The sequence below is a fragment of the Amblyomma mixtum genome, chromosome 3 (genome assembly GCF_055824585.1).
Source record: "Amblyomma mixtum isolate Tamu chromosome 3, ASM5582458v1, whole genome shotgun sequence".
NCBI lineage: Eukaryota > Metazoa > Arthropoda > Arachnida > Ixodida > Ixodidae > Amblyomma > Amblyomma mixtum.
This window is the reverse complement of record NC_143014.1, coordinates 2,171,802-2,192,167: the sequence shown is the minus strand read 5'-3', so window position 1 is coordinate 2,192,167 and position 20,366 is coordinate 2,171,802. Positions and strand designations below refer to the sequence as shown.

The following is a 20,366-nucleotide window of genomic DNA, read 5'->3' as shown; positions in this document are numbered from 1 at the left end:
GGCGTTGAAGAGTGACGGGCAGGTGATAGCAGCAGCGGAGTGGGAGAGGCCGTTCCAGTCTGACGCGGCTCGTGGAAAGGAGGAGGTGGAAAAGGTTACGGTACGGGCACGTGGACGAGTAACTTGAAGGGGGTGACCAGTGCGATGTGATATGCGCGGCGGAGGTGCGCAGATGTATGGTTCATGGCCGAGTGAGCTGTAATAAAATTTATGAAAAAGAGATAGGGTTGCGACGCGACGACGGCAAGAAAGACTTCGTAAGTTGGACAGTGATTTCAGGGATGACACACTGACTTCGTATGAATATTGGGAGTGAATGAAACAGGCGGCGCGATTTTGCACGGCTTCAAGTGCATCGATTAGATATGCTTGATGGGGGCTCCAAATGGGGGATGCGTATTCTAGTTTTGGTCTTACCAATGATGTGTAAGCGAGTAATTTTACCTCTTTTGTTGCGTGACGTAAATGGCGCTTCAGATATCCAAGGGTTCTGTTTGCAGATGAAATAACATTAGTAACGAGAAGACACTCAACGTGTTGCGCGTGCACTAACGCGCGCCCTATGAAAATTCTAGGTGGCGCTGCAAGCAGCCGTCTCGAACAGACGCACGGTCGCATCGCTCCGACTTTTTGAAGCTTTTTGGCCCGGACGTTTTTGGGCTTGGCTCCCAAAAATGAATGGGCCACCCCCATCGTGTTCCTCGCCACCTGTGGACGACGGTTTCAACGCTTCCGCGTCAACGACTACCCCAGGAAACCATCCGGATACATCGAATACGCCTACCGCCGAAGCCGCCAACATGGCTTCGCAGCAGCCTCGGCAAGACGCCGCGGTAACATCGTTTTGCAGCGGCACAGATAACGCGGCCCAACCTGACGCCGTGCTCGGCGCCGACGAAAGCATGGCAGATGACGAAGCCATTCAAGTGGTTGCGACGATACCTGTCTCCAACCCATTCTCTGTTCTTTCCACGGAAAACAAGCCGGGAAGCGCCCCTTCCGAGGTAGGATCTTGCACTTTTCCGTTTTAGAAATTTGCCAAGCAACCTAGGATGGGGTCAGGCACCTCGCGGATGACTCAAGAAAGCACTCGCTTTGAGAACAAACGACACGGCGTAAAACATGCCCACTCGCAGATAGCTATAAATGCTCGCTTCACGGATGCGCATTATCGATCGCTAGGCTGTGCCTCAGCGTCCATAGTCACCCCAATGGGCAGAATCGATCACTTGGCTGATAATGAACATACTGAAGAAGATGATTGGCAGCCTGTTAGGCGAAAGAACAAGGCCGCAGCCGCCGATCCAATCAGTGTTAAATACACTGTGATAATTAAGCTAACTTCACCTGGACAACTAGGGACACTCCCCGCACACTGGCTGCACGAAGCTGTTGCTAATGAGCTTCGGAAAATTCATTTTCACTCTGGCTTTCAAGTACGGCCTCTTGAACGAAGCAATCAGTTTGCTGTCGACATATCGCATATGCATGCCAGAGACCATTTGATTGGACTGCAGTCTCTCCTAATTTCTGGAAAGGAGACACCTATCCGAGCTTATGAAACCATACGCCCCGGCCAGATCCGCGGGGTCATCTATCGTGCCAACGGGTTAACAAGCGAACAGCTCATGGCAAACCTCACGTGCTACTCGTGCAGGATAATAAACGCCAGGCCTATGGGCAAGAACGGAGCAGCTCTAATCACGTTTGAGGGCTCCAGACTTCCCCGAAAAATTCATCTGTACAGCATACTCCTTCCGGTGACACCTTATCACCCGAAGTCTATCATATGTGAGACCTGTCACAAAATCGGACACAGGGCAATTTCGTGTCCACTAGTCGACCAACGTCGATGCTCGTACTGCGGTCGTCTTGCACATGGAAACCTCGAGGTTTGTCCGATAGAACCACTATGCCGCAATTGCAGAGGTCCCCACGTAGCCACGGACCCAAAGTGCCCTGCTCGGCCGCAGGCCACAAAAACCTTGAGGAATGGCATTTTCCGTCGTATCCGAGTATCGCGACGAAAAGAACGCAAACAACAAGCCGAGATTCTACGTGGTAACCAAACGGTGTCGACGACGGCGCACAAGAGCCCTGTCAGTACACAGCAATCAGCCTCGGAGTCAATTCTGCTTGTTAATCAGGACTTCCCTCCACTACAAAGTCAGCCGTTGCAGAAGACACGAGACAGCGAAAATAAAACTAAACGGCAAGGCGCGCACAAGCCCTCCACACAATCTGAGAGCAATAGTCAAAGGAATGCCACCTCATCTCTAACCGCAGTTTTTGAGCATACCGCGACGGCACCAAAGCAAGCGCGCATTCATCGGGTTTACGCTGATACGCTCCGTGATACGCAACGCGGCGCGCAAACGAATCTTGCAAAAGATAGTTCGCGTACGCTACACTTGGATGAAAACCAGCTCACGCGCATTATCGAACTGGTCACTGCCGAGGTGATCAAGCGTATGCTCCCACTCTTGGGAATGTCACAGGTTTCTCCGAATCAAGAGCCCGAAATTGGGCACACATCATCTTCACTTCCGCGTACTTTTCAGTTTAATAATGGCAGGAATTAGCGCGAAACCACAAGACATTTTTGCTTCGGACTCTCCTATATGGTTCTTGCAATGGAACTGCCGGGGAATCCGTCGCAAACAAGCGGAACTTCAGAGGAGACTGTCCATCACGCCAACGCCTCCTCTAGCTGTCCTGCTTCAGGAGACTGGCAATAATAAGCCCAATCTAATAGGGTACAAACCTTACTGCACCCCTTCCATAGAGCACCGGCGTCCCGGGCCAGGATCGCGATCTGCGCCTCCAATGGCCAATGGGCAAGCATGCGTTCTTGTTCTGTCGCGCACGGCCCACGCTGAACTAGATACTTCCACATGGTGCACGCAGACGCAGGAGGTAGCGGGAGTACGCCTTAGCTTAGATGGCGACCAACAAGCCTTAGTTTTTTCAATCTATGCGCGATCTTTCGGTACTACGACATATCGAGTAGATATGTCTTTTGTAGAACACTTCTTAAGGATATATCCCCAGGATCGCGTTGTCGTTGGGGGTGATTTTAACGCCATGCACAGCAGCTGGGGATATCATCACTCAGATGCTAGGGGAAGGCACCTTTGGCAGCAAATTGTCAGAGCGAAACTGACCATAGCCAACGACCTCACGCTACCTACTCGCCTAGGCCAGCACAAAGGTCAACAAGACACTTCCCCAGACTTGACACTAGTGTCTCATCCCAGTGAGATCCTGTGGTCGAGGGCTGATGATGTCATGGGCAGTGATCATTATCCCGTGGTGGTCTCATGGGCTCCTCGAGGGCGAAAGTCATTACAGCGGCAACAACGCCGTCGAATAGAGGAGCACGTCTCATGGGACGATTTTCGTAGAATGCTCGGTACGGCGAACGCTCCCACAGGGTTAGACGAGCTCATTACTCAGATCAGCGATGCCAAGAAGAAAGCTACAACGAAGGTTTCAGTCAAGTTTGAAGCCCCAAAGCCGGACTCCCACCTTTTGAATCTGTGGAATCGTAGGCTTCGGGCTCTCAAGACGTATCGTCGATCAGGCCGGACACCCCATCGGAGGCGTGCTCTCACTCGCATCAGTCAAGAAGTTGAGAAGTATACTCTGCAGCTCGCTCTCCAAGACTGGCAGCTGCTGTGCCACTCACTCAATGGAGCAGCTAACTTATCGAAGGCCTGGCACATATTTCGAGCTATCCTTGGACGCAAGAAGCCAATTTCCCCTGCCCAATGCATGGCCTTGAAATTGAATGTCTCCCCGGAGAAGTTAGCTATACAAGCAGGGAAGGTATTTTTTCCCCAACCTGAAAATGCAGATGCCTTGCCTGCGGACCCCATATCAGGTACATCAAACGATTACGACGTTCCCTTCACATTAGACGAACTGGAGGCAGCTCTGTACGACTCCAATCACAATAGCGCCCCAGGGCCGGATGATATACGCTACTCAACACTTCTGAACCTTCCCAAGTCACATAAAGTTGCCCTCTTGAAAGAGATGAACAAGTACTGGGCAAACGGTGATCTTCCTCTTGCCTGGAAGAAGTCAGTGGTAATACCAATTCCAAAACCTGGCAAGCCAAGTCGAACATTACAAGACCTCAGGCCAATATCGCTGACGTCCAACCTTTGTAAGGTCATGGAACGTATGGCTCTAAGAAGACTTGAATGGTACTTAGACAAGTACAACGTCCTGTCTCCTATGCAAGTAGGTTTTCGTCGAGGGCTCTGTGCCCAAGACATTCTCAGAAGGCTTTATAACGACGTTCTCGCATACCCTAGCAGCGCACTGCTCCGAGTGGTTGTTGGGGTAGACGTCAAAAAGGCGTTTGATTCCGTGCCCCACTCGACCATACTTCGCCGGCTACAGGAAGTGGGAATAGGCGGCAACCTCTACCGCTTCGTTAAAGCCTTTCTTGCAGAAAGAACGTTCTCAGTAAGGGTTGGAGACACTCAGGGTGAATGGCAACATAACCAAACAGGTGTTCCCCAAGGCGCTGTCATATCACCGGCTCTTTTTAACATTGCTATGTCGGGTCTCCCGCCAATGTTGTCGTCGATACCCGGTCTTAATTTTGCCGTGTATGCGGACGATATAACGTTGTGGACTAATTCAGGGTCCCCTGTAGAGCAAGAACTAGCCCTACAAACAGGCCTTAATGCCGTCCATGAATACATCAAGAAGTGTGGAATGGAAACCTCTCCCGAAAAAACCGAGTATGTGGTTGTCTTAAATGGTTCGCGGGTACGGGCCGAGGCCGAACGCAAACTTATCTCTCTTCATTTAGGGCACTCAGTTATCTGCCGGAAACAAACAATCCGTATACTCGGCATGCTTATTGACGAGGATGGAGGAGCCAAAAGCTGGCTTCATAACACGATGCATAGCTGTCATCAGGCTTTACACCTTATGCGCCGCGTCTCTGCGCGTGGATGGGGAATCAAGGAGGTGGGGCTCCGTCAGATTACCCTGGCACTCATAACATCAAAAATCCTGTACGCATATTCGTACATGCGGCTTAACGCAACCCAACGCCTTCAGCTTGAGCGAATCAATCGCAAGGCGATGCGTCTGGTTACTGGTCTGCCGCAGTATTGTCCAGTAGTGAGCCTACACGCATGCAGCAAAATCAATGCCCTACAGGATCTGGCAGAGCAGCAATCGCTAGCCCAGCGAGTCCGTCTCTCCACAACGGCGGCTGGCCGACAGATCCTGCGGGCATTAGGCTACAACGCTGACAACTTAGAGCCACTTTCGTCCGCTGCCGCGCCATGGGAACTGATCGACTTAGTAGATGGTATGCCATTACCAAAGAATATGAGTTCGGCTAATCCTCAAAGGCGCAAAGCTGCCGCCAAACGGCACGAGAAGACATCATACAAGTTAGCCCAGGAAGGAGCCATCCAACTATACACAGACGCCGCTCAGTTTCAACATTGCGCCGCTATAGCTTGTCACGATTCTGTGTCAGATACCTCTGTAGTTCAACGGCTTTCCGAGGAACACACCGTAACCAATCTCGAACTCATTGCCATACGACTTGCCATTACTCGAATAGTAGAAAGACAAGATCCGGCTCCTTGCACCTACCATGTTTACACAGATTCACAAGCAGCGTACACCGCCTGCCGCGCAGGGGGAGCTGACTATGCCGTTCTCAACACTATTCGAACAGAAACCCGTTGCCTGCGAGAGGAGGGCTACACTGTCATTATCAAATGGATTCCTGCGCACGAAGGAATCACTGGAAACGAAAAGGCACACCAGGCAGCGCGCGCAGCAGCTCTTTCCGCACCTTTGCCTGGATCCACATTCGTTTCCGCTTCTTTGCCCCCTGATGACGTTGCGCACCCGTCGTCGCCCCATATGGATAGGGCAGAGACATGGCATCGCGTACAACGCTATCGTCGCAGCATACTCCAGCACTTGGCCAACCCTGAGCAACTATATCGCCGTCCACATAGCGCATTCCGGAGAGTGGAGGCAGTGCTCCTTCGCCGAGCGCAGACCGGCCAGCTTCTATCACCAGCGAAGTTGCACCTCATAAACCCGCGCTCATACCCGACTCCTCAGTGCCCGACGTGCCCTGCCAGAGGCACGGCCGAACATCTCCTGTGGAGCTGCCCTACCTTTGACGCAGTACGGGAGAGAGCACTCAAGTCCCTGGGCGGGCTTCGACCTGGAACCCTGCAGGAATGGGTCGATCCGCCATCGCACATCGGGACATCAGACGCACTCCGGCTCTGGCGAACTTCTCTTTCCTACTTCAAGGAAGATGAAGGGCCAGGCCATCACTTCGCGGAGCCGACCTCGGGACGACACTACCTCGAGGAAGAAGCGGACACCGGTCCCCCACCCGCACTCCGACCTTCACCCCCACCCCCATCCTCACCCCCACCCTTAACCACTCCCCCACCCCAACCTCCATGAAGCACCTTAGTTCTGCCGCAAGGTATCGGCCTACTAAATGCAGAAATAAAGACGTTTAAAAAAAAACATTAGTAACATGTTCCCGCCAAGTTAGATCATGACACACAGTGATACCTAAGTATTTATATGAATGAATGTGCTCTATTGGATTGTTAGAAATTCTATAGGAAAAGGACAACGGATTAAGCCTGCGGTGAAACGAAATAAGCTTGCATTTGTTAGGGTTAAGTGTCATTAGCCAATCATCGCACCATTTTTCAATGCGGTTAAGATCATCCTGAAGGGTTTTTGGTCGGAAGTGTTATTTATTGAGTGGTAGATAACGCAGTCGTCGGCGAATAAACGGATATTGCATGATAGATGTTCTGGCAAGTCATTTATGTATATTAAGAAGAAAAGAGGACCTAGGACCGAGCCCTGAGGTACGTCGTAGGTTACGGGGGCAGAAGGAGATGACTGGATGTTAACAGCAACTGACTGAAAGCGACACGTTAGAAACGCTTCAATCCATTTTAAGATGTTAGGATGCAAGTTCAGTTGCGATAGTTTTAGCATCAAACGTCGGTGGGAAACTTTGTCGAATGCTTTAGCAAAGTCTAAAAAAATTGCGTCAGTCTGGATATTCAAGTCGAGGTTCGCATGCAGATCGTGAAGAAAGAGTGCTAATTGTGTATTACAGGAATAGTTTTTGCGAAATCCATGTTGTGCAGGGTGAAAGAATTTGTTACCATCCAGGAACTGCATGATTTCTGAGTAGATGATATGCTCCATGATTTTACACGGTACACTTGTGAGCGAGATAGGACGATAATTTAAAGGTGAATTTTTGTTACCGGATTTGTAGACTGGAACGACCTTTCCCTTCTTCCAATCATCAGGTATGGTGCCTGTGGAAAGTGAATGAGCAAACAGTAACAATAAATATTCGGCAGAAATGCACTTTGTGTTCTTTAAAAGTTTAGAATTTATTTCGTCAATGCCTGCTGCAGATGAAAGTTTAATTTTATCTAATAAGGGAGTAATTACTCATTGAGATCCATCTCAGCGCAGCCCTGCGGCTACTAAGGAAAGCTATACAGCTTTCTCGAAAACTGCGCAGTTAAAAAAAATCACTCCTGGTCTGGGGCTCGAACCCGGGACCACTGCTTCACCAGTGCAGTCACTCTACCAATTGAGCGAACCGGAAAGCGTATTGCCAAACCATATCCCGTAGACGCACTCGAGCAGACGACGCCCAGGAGTGCGACCACGTGACATGACGTCACTTCCGTCAACAGTCAAGATGGCCGCTTTAAAGGTCGCACCGGCAGTGAATGTGTTTTCGGCCAGTTGTAAGCAAGTGGTTACAAGAAAAGTGCAAGCCGCCTAATTGGATCCAGGATACTTGCCCCTGAATGGTTAAAGTGCGTCGATCCCAAGGTGCTATGTAAGCCGCGCCGTTGCATGCTAGATGTGCGTATTGCATTGGTCTTCAAACCGACCTAGGACCTACGCGGTGGCGATGTCACGAAGCGTTTGTTTGGAGCCCTTTGTGGCCGTTGCAAGCGTTTCTAATTCCTGTGAGGATGACCACGGACAGCGACGAGTAACAGCTGCTCACCTTGGAGAAAGGAGGCTGCTCATGGTGAATTTTCTGTGCGTGCATAAGCTACACAGCACAGTGAGAGTGTCCGAAAAGTGAAAGTGACTGCGGTCCGAGCAAGTGCTTCTCCGTCGAGGCAGAGAAATGCGCACTTGCGAAGGCTCACTACGCACGCAGTGTTTTCCGAATGCTGATATGAACTTGGCGTTGTGCAGTTAGTCGCACTAGTTGCAGTGATCGCGACCGAAGCGAGCGTTGTTATGCGATGTTGTTTGTTGGGTATCAATCACCGATTCTGATCGCGCTTCGTGTAGGTACGGGGCTTCGAAACTCCTGTGTGTTCGACGTGACACCATCTTGGCTGCACGGCCGTCAAACTGTTTTCTTCCGGGACAACAGCAGCGTCGCCATCCTTCTGCGTCTTGCTGCTTCATACAGTACATTTTGTGATTATAGGATGCTCGGGTTACGACGTGCGAAAACATCGATGTGTAGTGCAGTGGTCTCTTGTGGAACGTCGTTTTTTTTATTTCCTGCCTGCTATGCGGACCTATGTCTGCAAAAATATTTCCGTGAAGAATTGGTGACAACGCAAACTTCACTACATGATAATGGGCTGAGCCAGAGGAGTAGTTCTCGGTTTAGGTTGCGACAACACGGTGCACTTCGTTTAAAAAGTGCAATTTGGCGTTTAAAAAGTGCTAGTTTGGCAGCAGTGCACATCTTGACACAGTCACTAACGTTTCCTGCACTTTGCAGCTACAAATCCGGCATTTCATCGACCCAAGTTCCCGGGATCAGCTGTTCGCCGTAACCGGACACGCGCCAGATCTGAGTCACCGCCCTGAAGGATCGAGGACCTATCGGTGGCTCCTGCGCCTGCGCCAACTGCTGACCCGCCACCTGGATCACCGTTAAATAGCTGCAGCACGTCGTACGGCACCCTAGTTTGGCAGCAGTGCACATCTTGACACAGTCACTAACGTTTCCTGCACTTTGCAGCTACAAATCCGGCATTTCATCGACCCAAGTTCCCGGGATCAGCTGTTCGCCGTAACCGGACACGCGCCAGATCTGAGTCACCGCCCTGAAGGATCGAGGACCTATCGTTGGCTCCTGCGCCTGCGCCAACTGCTGACCTGCCACCTGGATCACCGTTAAATAGCTGCAGCACGTCGTACGGCACCCTAGTTTGGCAGCAGTGCACATCTTGACACAGTCACTAACGTTTCCTGCACTTTGCAGGTAAGCTGAATCTTCCTAGGCACTCTGTCCGTGGTTTTTGTATGTTTGCACTGCTTCCAAATAGCTTCATGCTCTGCACGTATATCTTTGTGCAATCGTAAACCCTCTTAGCGCGAGAGTAGTGTATTTTTCATTGGTGCTTCCAAGTGTGCATCGTTTCTTTTTTCTTTTTTTTTTCGTCATCTGCTGTGAACCATGCCTAGCGAACTTGAGAAATTACGGGATGAATTAAGAAAAGAACTTGCGAAAGACATTGCGGCATTGCGAAGCGTTCTTGAACGTGACTTGAGGAAGGAGCTGCGAGAAGTTTCACAGAGTATAGATTACTGTAGCAAGCAATACGATGACATGGTCACTGAGTGTGCTGCGCTGAAGGCAGAAAACAAATCCTTAAGGGCTGAAAATGCCGCGTTGACCTCTGACCGTGATGCGCTACAAAGACAAGTGTCGGACTATGAACTAAGGCTCAACAGCTTGGAACAATATTCCAGGAACCGAAACGTAGAGATCACTGGCCTGCCGGTAACCGAGAAGGAAAACCTTCCTGAGGTTATTGAGAGGATCGGGGAAGTTTTGAATGTACCCGTGACATCCGACGACACTGAAGTGTGCCACCGTGTGCCTACTAAAACCTCTTCGTGCCAGAACATAGTGCTACAGTTTCAGAAACGCTCAAAACGCGACGCCTTCCTTGAAAAAGCCAGAAAACAAAGAATTACCGCAAGCGATCTTGGGCACCCTGATGGAGATGCAAATCCTGTCTATATAAATGAGCACCTGTGCCCTTCACTCAAGAAGCTGATGGGACTCACTGTTGCTCGTAAGAAAGATAAGCAATGGAAGTTTGCGTGGACGAGGAATGGCCGCATCTTTGCTAAGAAGGATGTAGCTTTGTCAGTGGTCCGGATCGATTGCGTCACTGACCTGGAAAAGATAGCCTGAAGATTTCGTGCGCCTACTGAGATTTCCCTTTTGATTAGGCATGGCTTCCCAGTTCTTTCTACCTGCAGATATCAATAGCCTTTTTGCAAAAAACAAAAAAGTAACGTCATTCTTTCATCTTAACGCACAATCTCTGCGCAGTGAAGAAGAAGAAATAATCGCATTTCTTGGCTTGTTTGATTTCGAGTTTGACATAATATTTTTCACTGAGACCTGGTACCGAACTGATCATGAAGCCCTTATCATGCCGCATTATAACTCATACGTGCTAAACCGCCCAAATAAAAAAGGCGGTGGAGTAATGATAGCTGCAAAGGAATCCGTTCGGTGTTCAGTTCTTCCTGACTTTACCAAATCCTGTGAAGATTTTGAAATACTTTCTCTAAAGGCTGGGCAGAACATTTTTTCTGTTTTGTACAGACCTCCATGTGGTAGCATCCCAAACTTTCTTTCATTTCTTGACACTTTTTTAACATGGATAACAGAAAACAGATTTTACTTAGTCCTTGGCGGCGACATCAACATAGACTTTTCTACACCCTCAACTCAGCAGCGTCAAATAAATAACCTGTTAGACTGTAACGGTTTCATTAATGCCATCATTGATCCAACGCGCCTGTCCACATCGACCGCAACTTCAATAGATGCTTTCATTACAAATTTGCATGACAAGTCAATCGTGTCTGGCGTTATCTCTGGCCAAGTTAGTGATCACCTACCAATTTTTTACTTCATAGATAGTCGTATAACAAAGTCCAATAAAACTACTCAACAACAGCGACAGTTAGTGAATAATGATACCTTGACACATTTTCGGTCTAGACTTGAGCAAATAGACTGGAGTCCAGTTTATGAGGTTACAGATCCTGACAAAGCATATGATATATTTATAAGCATCATAAAACCGGTATATATTGAATGCTTCCCATATCGAAGCACCAGAAAACCAAAGAGTGCTCGCAAGCCATGGATAAACAAAGAATGTTTAAAGATGATAAAACACAAAAACTACCTTTATAATTGTTTCATTAAGAATAGAAGCACTGATGACTTTCTTATATTTAAGGCGTACAGAAACAAGGTGACATCATTTCTGCGTCAGGCAAAGAAAGAGTACTTCCATAGTCTATTCAACAAGGATGTTCTGAAGCGAAGTGATAAAGTATGGAAACAACTTAATACCATTATTAACCCATCCAAGAGCATTAATGAACTGGAAGTCATGATAGATGATGAGATGTTATCAGGAAAAAAGCTGGCTGATTCTTTTAACGATTTCTTTGTGTCTGTTGCGCATACTATTCATGACCCTACTTGCATGAGATATCTTGGTCAATCGAACTCGTTTACCGCTTTCCTCGCTCCAACAGACCAAAACGAGATTATGCGATGCTTTAATAGCCTCAAAAATAGCAAGTCGAAGGACGTGGATGGGTTCCAGATCCAACCGTTCAAACATGTAATTGATGTCCTTTGTCCTATGTTAGACCATGTCTTTAACTGCTGTTTCGCCCAGGGCACCTTTCCTAGTAGAATGCAAACTGCGAGGGTCATCGTAATTCATAAAGGAGGGGATACTAACAATTTATCCAATTACCGTCCGATATCTATACTCCCGTTATTTTCCAAATGTTTAGAAAAGCTGTTACATAGCAGGATTCTAGGTTTTTGCGAAAAGCATAAGTTGATCACACCCAGTAAGCATGGATTTACGAAATTACACTCCACTAAGACCGCTCTTCTTACACAGAAGGAGCTGATTTTAGAATCTTTCGAACACAAAGAACTAACACTAGGCATTTTTATAGATTTTTCTAAGGCATTCGATCGCGTTAATCACGAAACCTTATTACTAAAACTAGACAGATATGGCTTCCGAGGTTGTTTTTATAGTATCATTAAATCATATTTAGAGGCCCGATTTCAGCAGGTTGTGATTGATAACACACTATCTGACCCCAAGCATATTGCTGCCGGCGTACCCCAGGGTAGCATACTCGGACCGCTACTTTTTAATCTCTACATTAATGATATTGTAAACATTGACCCTAACACAACTTTTGTTATCTACGCTGAGGACACCAGCCTATTTTTCAGGGCACCATGTGTATCGAGTCTGGAAGTAAATGCTACGAGGTGCCTACGTTCGCTACACCACTGGTCACTTTCCAATTCGCTGAATATCAATATAAGCAAAACAAAAGCTGTGCTTTTTAGACCCCGTAATAAGTCTGTTTCTGAGTTAACGTTATCACTCGGTTCATCAAAAATACACGTCTCCTCTTCCGTTAAAAGCCTTGGTGTCACATTCCACGAGAACTTATCTTGGGATGTTCATGTTGATAATACAGCTGCCAAAATTTCACGAGTAGTAGGTATCCTCTCCAAGTTTCGGTACTACTTTCCACAATGCATAAAAAAACTTTTGTACGACTCTTTGTTCACCAGTGTTATAACTTATTGTTTCTTAGTCTGGGGTACAACCACTGTCTCCAATATTACAAAACTCCATGTACTACAGAAAAAAGCAGTTCGTGCAATTAACAACATTCCAAACGATGCACACACCAAACCTGTCTTTGAGGCATTACACATTGTACCTATTGTGCAATTGTACTCTGTCCTGCTGCGCAAAAAGTACACATCAAATATTAATCAAGGAACTGCATTCCTCGCTGATTTGTCTAGACTAACATGCAGAGAACGCCCCTACAATACGCGCATCGGAGACAACTGGTATTTACCGCGAACGCGAACTAACTACGGCAGACAAATGCTGTCCTACAATATCCCGTCCATTTTAAACAATTTGTGAAAAACTGTCATTAGTAAAGAGTAACAGCATAGAGTTTCTTTCTTTATTGTACTAACTCAGCCTGCTTTTATGCCTTCCCTCTTTACGTGATATGTTTGATGGTTATGTGTTTTTTGATGCCCTGAACGTGTTCATTTTCGATACAATGTGCTTTTGTTTTAAATATGTCACAGGCATAACATATAATGTACCGTTGTGTGATTGTGAGTTTTTGTGCACAATGTAGTTGCTGTAGGGGGCGGGGACCTCCGTCAAGCCTCTATAGGCTTTTTGTCCCCGCTCCCCACATCCTTGATGTGAAAATAATCCTGATTGATTGATTGATTGATTGATTGATTGATTGATTGATTGATTGATTGATTGAATAGCATTGTGGGCTGCGGGAAGGCATCTGTGAGGTTATAATGTCAGCTTGCGGCTCTGTCCTTTATTGTTAAGCAGCTTAATTTATTCTGTGCAATGAGTAATCTATGCAGGATGTGAGTCGCCGAGCACTAACAATGGTTTTGACACCAGAAAAAGAAGTGCTTTGGCATCCAGAAAGTGTGTGAGCAGGAGGTGTCGCTGGGCCTGGCAGTTCTTGGGTTAACCGAAAACTCTCTGCACACAGTGCGACAAGCACTGTGCACTCTGCACAAATATGCGACAACGGGCTGTATTCACTTTCACTCTGTGCACTGTGTCATCAGCGAGTTTCCATGTTATTGAGGTGTGAGTGCATTGAAAAAGTTTTGCCCCCAGAAATACTGTCCATAATTTGAATCCATAATAATGGGGTCTGTATTAATGAGACATGACTGTATTGCCACGTATCATTGTAGTGTCCGTTCGTTCGCGCAACGCGGCAGGAATGGGGTCTTATCATTTGTGTTCGTGACGCGAGAAGCGACCGGACTAATCTCGATTGATCACAGCCATGCCGAGCTGCATCTACGTGTTTCCAGATTACTCTAGATGATCTCGACCTGTTATCTTGAAGTTTCCTTGCCGGCTTTAAATTGAACGATGCCGCGAGCAGCGGCCATTCGTAGTTCGACGACTGACGAGCACGTTTGTTGATTACGCCGCCGAGTCATTCAGATCTTTTGCGGGCGCAAGTCAGCCTAAATAAAGAGCTTCGGTTTCAAGGCTTGTTGCTGTTTTCTTGACTGCTGGATTGCCGTCACTACAACGTCACAGTATACGAGGTCTGTTAGAAAAGTATCCGACCTTTTGCCGAAGAAAAAAAACTGGCATAACTGGAGCGTTGCAAACCTGATCACCTTCAAAGTAGTCTTCTTGGGACTCCACATACTTCTCCCAGCGGTGCTGCCATTGTTGGAAGTATTCCGAAAAGGCCCCTTTCGGAATGGAGTTTAGCTCAGCTGTCGTTGCAGCCATAATGTCCTCTCTTGTCTGAAATCGCGCTCCTTTCAATGGCCTCTTGATTTTGGGAAACATCCAGAAGTCACAGGAGGCCATATCAGGAGAGTAAGGAGTCTGCTGAACTACAGCAGTCTGGTTTTTCGCGAAAAAAGTGTGAATTTAGTGCGAGGAATGTGCAGGAGCATTGTCGTGATCGATGCGCCACTTTCCTGTTGACCTCAACTCCGGTCTCTTGCGCTGCACAGCACCACGCAGGCAACGGAGGACATCCCTGTAGTACTCTTTGGTCATTGTTTGACCCTGTGGGGTGCGTACGCGTGGTGTACCACACAGAGGGAGTCAAAGAAAGCAGCCAGCATCACTTTCACACTGCTGCGCACTTGGCAGGCCTTCTTTGGTCTTGGTGACGTGGAATGCTTCCATTGTGACGACGGGGATTTGGTTTCCGGTCGTACCTGTACACCCAAGGCTCTTCACCAGCGATTATTGTGTTTATGAAGTCGGGGTCACTGTTTGTGGAATCCAGCATATCCTGTGAGACTTCAACACGAAGCTGCTTTTGCTCCACCGTGAGCAGCTTCGGCACGAATTTCGCCGCATCTCTCTCCATCGCCAAATCTTCGGCGATAATGGAATGTGCAGAAAAATTGGTGATGTCCACATCTTCCGCAATTTCTCGGATAGTCACACGACGGTCCCGCATCTCCACAGCGTTCACATCGGCAATGACGTCGTCATTTCGGCATGTTGATGGCCGACCGGAGCGTGGCTCTCTCTCCACCGATGTGCGGCCATCTTTAAACCAATTGTACCACTGCTTAATCTGTGTGCTGCTCATATCATTGTCACCGAAAGCCGTCTGAATATTCCGAATGGTTTCCACTTGGCTTTCGCCCAGTTTCTGGCAAAATTTGATGCAGTAGCGCTGCTCGTGTCGCTCCGCCATTTTCCTTGCAATAAAAAACCGACGAGAGCCCTGCGCACTGCCTCACTCAAACGCTGCGTGCCAGTGACTGACGCTATCGGCAGGCGGGAAAAAATTTGTGCATGCGCACGAAGGTTCAAGCTAGGCTCGTGCAAGCGTGCTCGTTTCAAATCCATCAGGTGTTCGCAAAACAAAATAAAGTCGGATACTTTTCTCACACACCTCGTAAATGAAATTATGGTTATGTTTAGTCCTGATGATACAAGCTATTGAGCTGTGATACTTGCCTACACGACTTATGAAGTAAATTTGCCATTTCAAATTATGAAAGGTGATTAAAAGAGTGTTGTATGACACAGTAGTTTAGTGGTTGTAGAATAACAACTGGCTTTACCTGACACCACTTTGAAGCAGCGGATGGGAAAACAAGGCCTGTGGAGCTAGTAAAACTACAAGAAACAAATACGACAGGAAAGAACACCACCACCACCGCACCTAGTAGCCATTCTTTTTCTGTTCTTCTCGTCCTTAGTACAGCGTCAACATGCCGCCTTTCCAGCAGTTCCCCCGACAGCACACTCAAGCCCTGTGAAACATAGAGAATGCAACAGCAGGACGGGACACAGTGTGTACATATATCTTGTGAGTGCCATGAAGATAGCCTCCTGTCTCATGATAGCTTGGGCCCTGTATGTGTCTTGCCAGTCGTCATCCAGCACCTATGACCCTATTTGTGCTTTTGGCATGTGCGCCCAATTGTAAAACATATTTTATACTATCGTGGTGCTATAATGTTTTGGCCGATTCAATTGTTTCATCCAAATTGGCAAGGCTTTAGAAAGCATTCCTGTGATAGCCAACTTGCTCTCATTCTGTCTCAATGGCAACATCACCCTCAACTCTTTTTTTCTGGGCTTTGAAAGAGCGTGTGATAAAATCCATGATTTATATAAGGCGTATTTGCTCATGCTATAACTTTGATCCAATTGCTCTATGCTGTATCCATGCTTTAACAGCTAGCCGTCGATACAATTCCCGTGCTAATTCTTACATGTCCTGCTTTTTTCCTGCAATCTCGGGCGTCCCCAAGGCCTTGCCCTTGGGCCCGAGGTTTTATTAAATACATTATGACCTTCCGTTCACTGTTTCCTAACAAGACTTCATTGACGACTATGGAGTCCACACTCTGCAATCAATAACAGTATTTCAATTCTCAGAACAATATTTCGGATGCTCTCGACTGGCCTGTTTGCTAATGTTATTAAGTATGCACATATATTTTTTACTTTCAGGATAACTACATCTTGCCTACTTTAAGGCCTTAATGGGAAAGGCATATTCACTGCATACTGAAAAAAAAATTGGTTTTTGAGGAAAGGAAATGACATAGTAACTGTGACATATCTCGGTGGATACCTGAACTGCGCTCTAAGGGAAGGGATAAAGGAGGAAGTGAAGGAAGGAAGATGTGCTGTAGTGGAGGTCTCCGGAATAATTTCAACCAACTTGGGATCTTTAACGGGCACTGATATCGTGCAGCACACAGGCGCCTTTTGCGTTTCGCCTCCATCGAAACGTGGCCGCCGCAGTCGGTGCATCTTGGTTCAAATTCTCAACTATTAATATGGCTTACAATGTAACATGGTCTCACCTAACAATCCTTATACAACTACCCACAGCCCAGGATATTTACACCATAGCATGTCTTTAGTGTCACCGTCATCCATGTTGCTTGCATTCAAAACTCCGGTGCGGCATCAGCAGAATATTCTTATGCCACATGGCACAAATCTAATTTTTCTGAGATCCTGGGATGAATTCAGAACTGAGCTGCTTGTTTTATTCTCTCAGAGTATTGTAGAAGCTCCAGTGTCACAGCACTAAAGGTGAATCTTCGAATTTCTTCGTCTCATACAGAAATGATGAGGAAGTTAGAACGCAAAAAAACACAAAGACAAAGTGCAGACGTGGACGGGACAAGCGCTAACTTTCAGAAACTGCCGTTTTTTTTTTGCTCTTTACCGTCACATAACCAACTAATCTTTTCCTGCTCATGGTTCCTTCTGCACTAGCTGCACAAGCACTGTGCCTCCCTTAGCGTATGCCACTGCATTTCAAGATTCAGTTTTGTTTTTGCCACGAAAAGCTACAATGGTCTTCCATCTCACAAGGCTATGCTTAATAACCTCTTGTTCTTCGAACTGGTCTCTGCAGAAATCCATGCAGTAAATGACAGTGTTGGTCCCCCAGTGTGGAGAATGTTTGTAATAAGGGAGTAATTACTCATTATCACCCACCCAAGTGTAGCCATACGGCCATGGGCGTTCGGAAGGGGGGCAAGGGGGGGGGGGGGGCGGTTGTCCTCCCCTGGAATTGCAGATATTTTTTATGCACTAGTAGAGAAGAACTGCACAGCTTGATTATCACGCTTAGGTGATATTATCGGATTTTGCTTATTGAGTTATATTCTTTGTTCATTAATAAATTCCAATGTTTGTTCTCCAAGCCTAGCACTAATTTGATGCTTCTAATTTTTGTTTCATGTGCGCAGTTTAGACCACAAGTAGTCCCTTTTTGGTGCTAACCTACCGCCTTCCCCATACCCGGCCATCGGGTGCCCCCCCCCCCCTGGAAAAAGTTCTGCGGACGCCCCTGATTGCTGCCACAAAAGAAAGCTACTCAGGTTCCACAGGAACATTGTAGTTACAGGAAAAGTTACCCTAGCCTGGGGTTCAAACCCGGGACTACTGCCTCAGCGGGGCAGTTGCCCTACCAAGTGTGCGAACCGGGACGGCTAGAATATGATGGGGCGAGCTTGAAATGGGAGCGGTGTTGGTCCAATATTTTAGACGAATCCCTCAAAGTTGAAATGATTTCTAATAAGGTAGTCATTACTCATTGGCATGCACCCAAGCACGGCCGTACGGCTACAGAAAGAGCTACAAAGCTTTTCTTTGTAGCTGTACGGCTGCGCCTGGATGCTAATGAGTAATTATTCCCTTATTAGTACACTGCGAACTCATCAAGCTCCTACTACCGCACCATGTCAAAGTTCACCGCTCAGGTATTGTCACTTAGGAGTGTTGAGGTATAATAAATATTATAATAAATTGATCTAATAAAGTGCATACTCACTCGTTCACTTGGGCAAACCAATAAAATGCCCTCTTATGCATAATGTGGTCATTGAGAACTTTCCTCTATTGCAAGTAATATCACGGCATATGAATATGTCCTTTGCACAGCCGCTTTTAGAAATGTTATCCTTTACTATGATACATGTAATGCTCATCTGCTAAAATCTCAACCAGAGACTGGCAGTATTCCAAATATCTAGATGAATAAATATATACGCACAGTAATTGCATTCAGGTTAACTTGCACACTGTGCACAAGCTAGGTCTAGCTAGCTGAATTCATGCACTGCAAAATTATAAATGCGTTATTATGCCTATCTGTGTCAGTATTTCCTTTGTACTTGTCTATTTAGCTATACTACGCATAGACTTAATACCGTGGCTCGGGGAGAAATCGACGTGTGCGCTCACGCATGTTACTTTTAAATATTCAGGATATTGTTAACTGAGCTGTTGCGTCATCTTAAATCGAAAAGCCATCAACTTCAATTTGCAGCAAAGCGATCCCAGTAAAGGACACAAGCTATCACTGCGTTTCTGTTCTTCTTCAGCGTTCTTCGGCCTAACTACAACTTAGTCTTTTCCAAGTTTCTGATGTCTATCGGTCTCAGTTTCTTTCCTTGAAAATCAGACTGGCCGTGAAATAGATATATTTTGCTGAACATGTTGATTAATAACAACTCCAAGATTCTACGTATATTAACTGGTACAAACATCTCTTAACGGCTAGCAATACTCACTTTTTCTTGCTACTTTGGGATATCATCTGTGCACTTATATTGTTTTTTTCTTTCCCCCCTACACTAATGCCCGCAAGGGCGCTGTAGGTATGTAAATAAATAAATAAATAAATAAATAAATAAATAAATAAAGGGGTGGTACATCCACGAGACAGTTCGCCACGTAACATCAGCGGGTTTGACATTATGTAGCAAAGCGGCCAATCGCGTGAGACGAAACGTGGAGGAATGAGCTGGTTCCAAAGCGAACCACTTCGTGGATATATACTCCCCGGTCACAGTAACAATACGCCATAAAACATTTCAGTGATCAGTGAAAAGAATTCTTAAACGTTGCTTTAAAGTTGTATCAGAGAACACATGAGTGCATGCCTATAGCCTGCTAATGGCTAATTTTTAATTTCATTTTATTCTGCGACATCATATCTCTCATAATGAAAATTCAGTTTTACGAATTCTGCTTGAAATTATAATGTTTGCTTGAGATAATCAGAAAATATGGCCATCGTATCCTGTTTCCTTGATGACACGAAGCATTCTTTCCCAGCCTAAGCCGGGAGCCATCACTAGGTAAGCGCTCCAAATTATTTCTTGCATTTCCTCTACCTGTAATCAAGTTTACTCTGGCTCCCAAATCTCATTATGTTTACAATAAGGAGAATGGCATGAGTTGAGGTTCCCTCTGGATCTTGTAGCGGGAAATTGGGTTGATGATGACTGTTGAAGGATGCTTGACGTCTTACAGATTCGATATTGCTCAATCACATTGCTAGAGGACACTTCTGGAGAGGTTAACTTTCAATAGCATTTAAACACACAAAACAAGATACTAGCAAGGAGAGAACATATTTACACTTGACTGACTCGTAGTTCTACGTGACGAAGCCAGCCCTCTGTCCTGCCGAAACAGCTAGTTTTAAACCCTATGTCCCCGCCCTCGGTGGGGACATTAACCAATCAGGTAACTGCACAAACATCCACCCAATAAATCATTGGGGAAACGAAAACATCACCAATCAACAATTCGGAAAGGACAACACAAACAATCAATGATTGGGGAAAGAAGGTAACTCATCTCAACAAACAATGTACACATATGTACACTTTCTACCATCACGATTTCGGAGAATTATGCTTTCCTGCT

At 46.5% G+C, this 20,366-nt stretch overlaps 1 protein-coding gene across 1 annotated transcript in view; it reads left to right on the top strand.

Annotated features, from left to right (window-relative positions):
• The window catches only part of LOC149349098 (putative vesicular acetylcholine transporter-B), a 125,686-nt gene that overhangs the window by 17,596 nt on the left and 87,724 nt on the right, over positions 1-20,366 (top strand). The gene's annotated exons all lie outside the window — the stretch shown is intronic.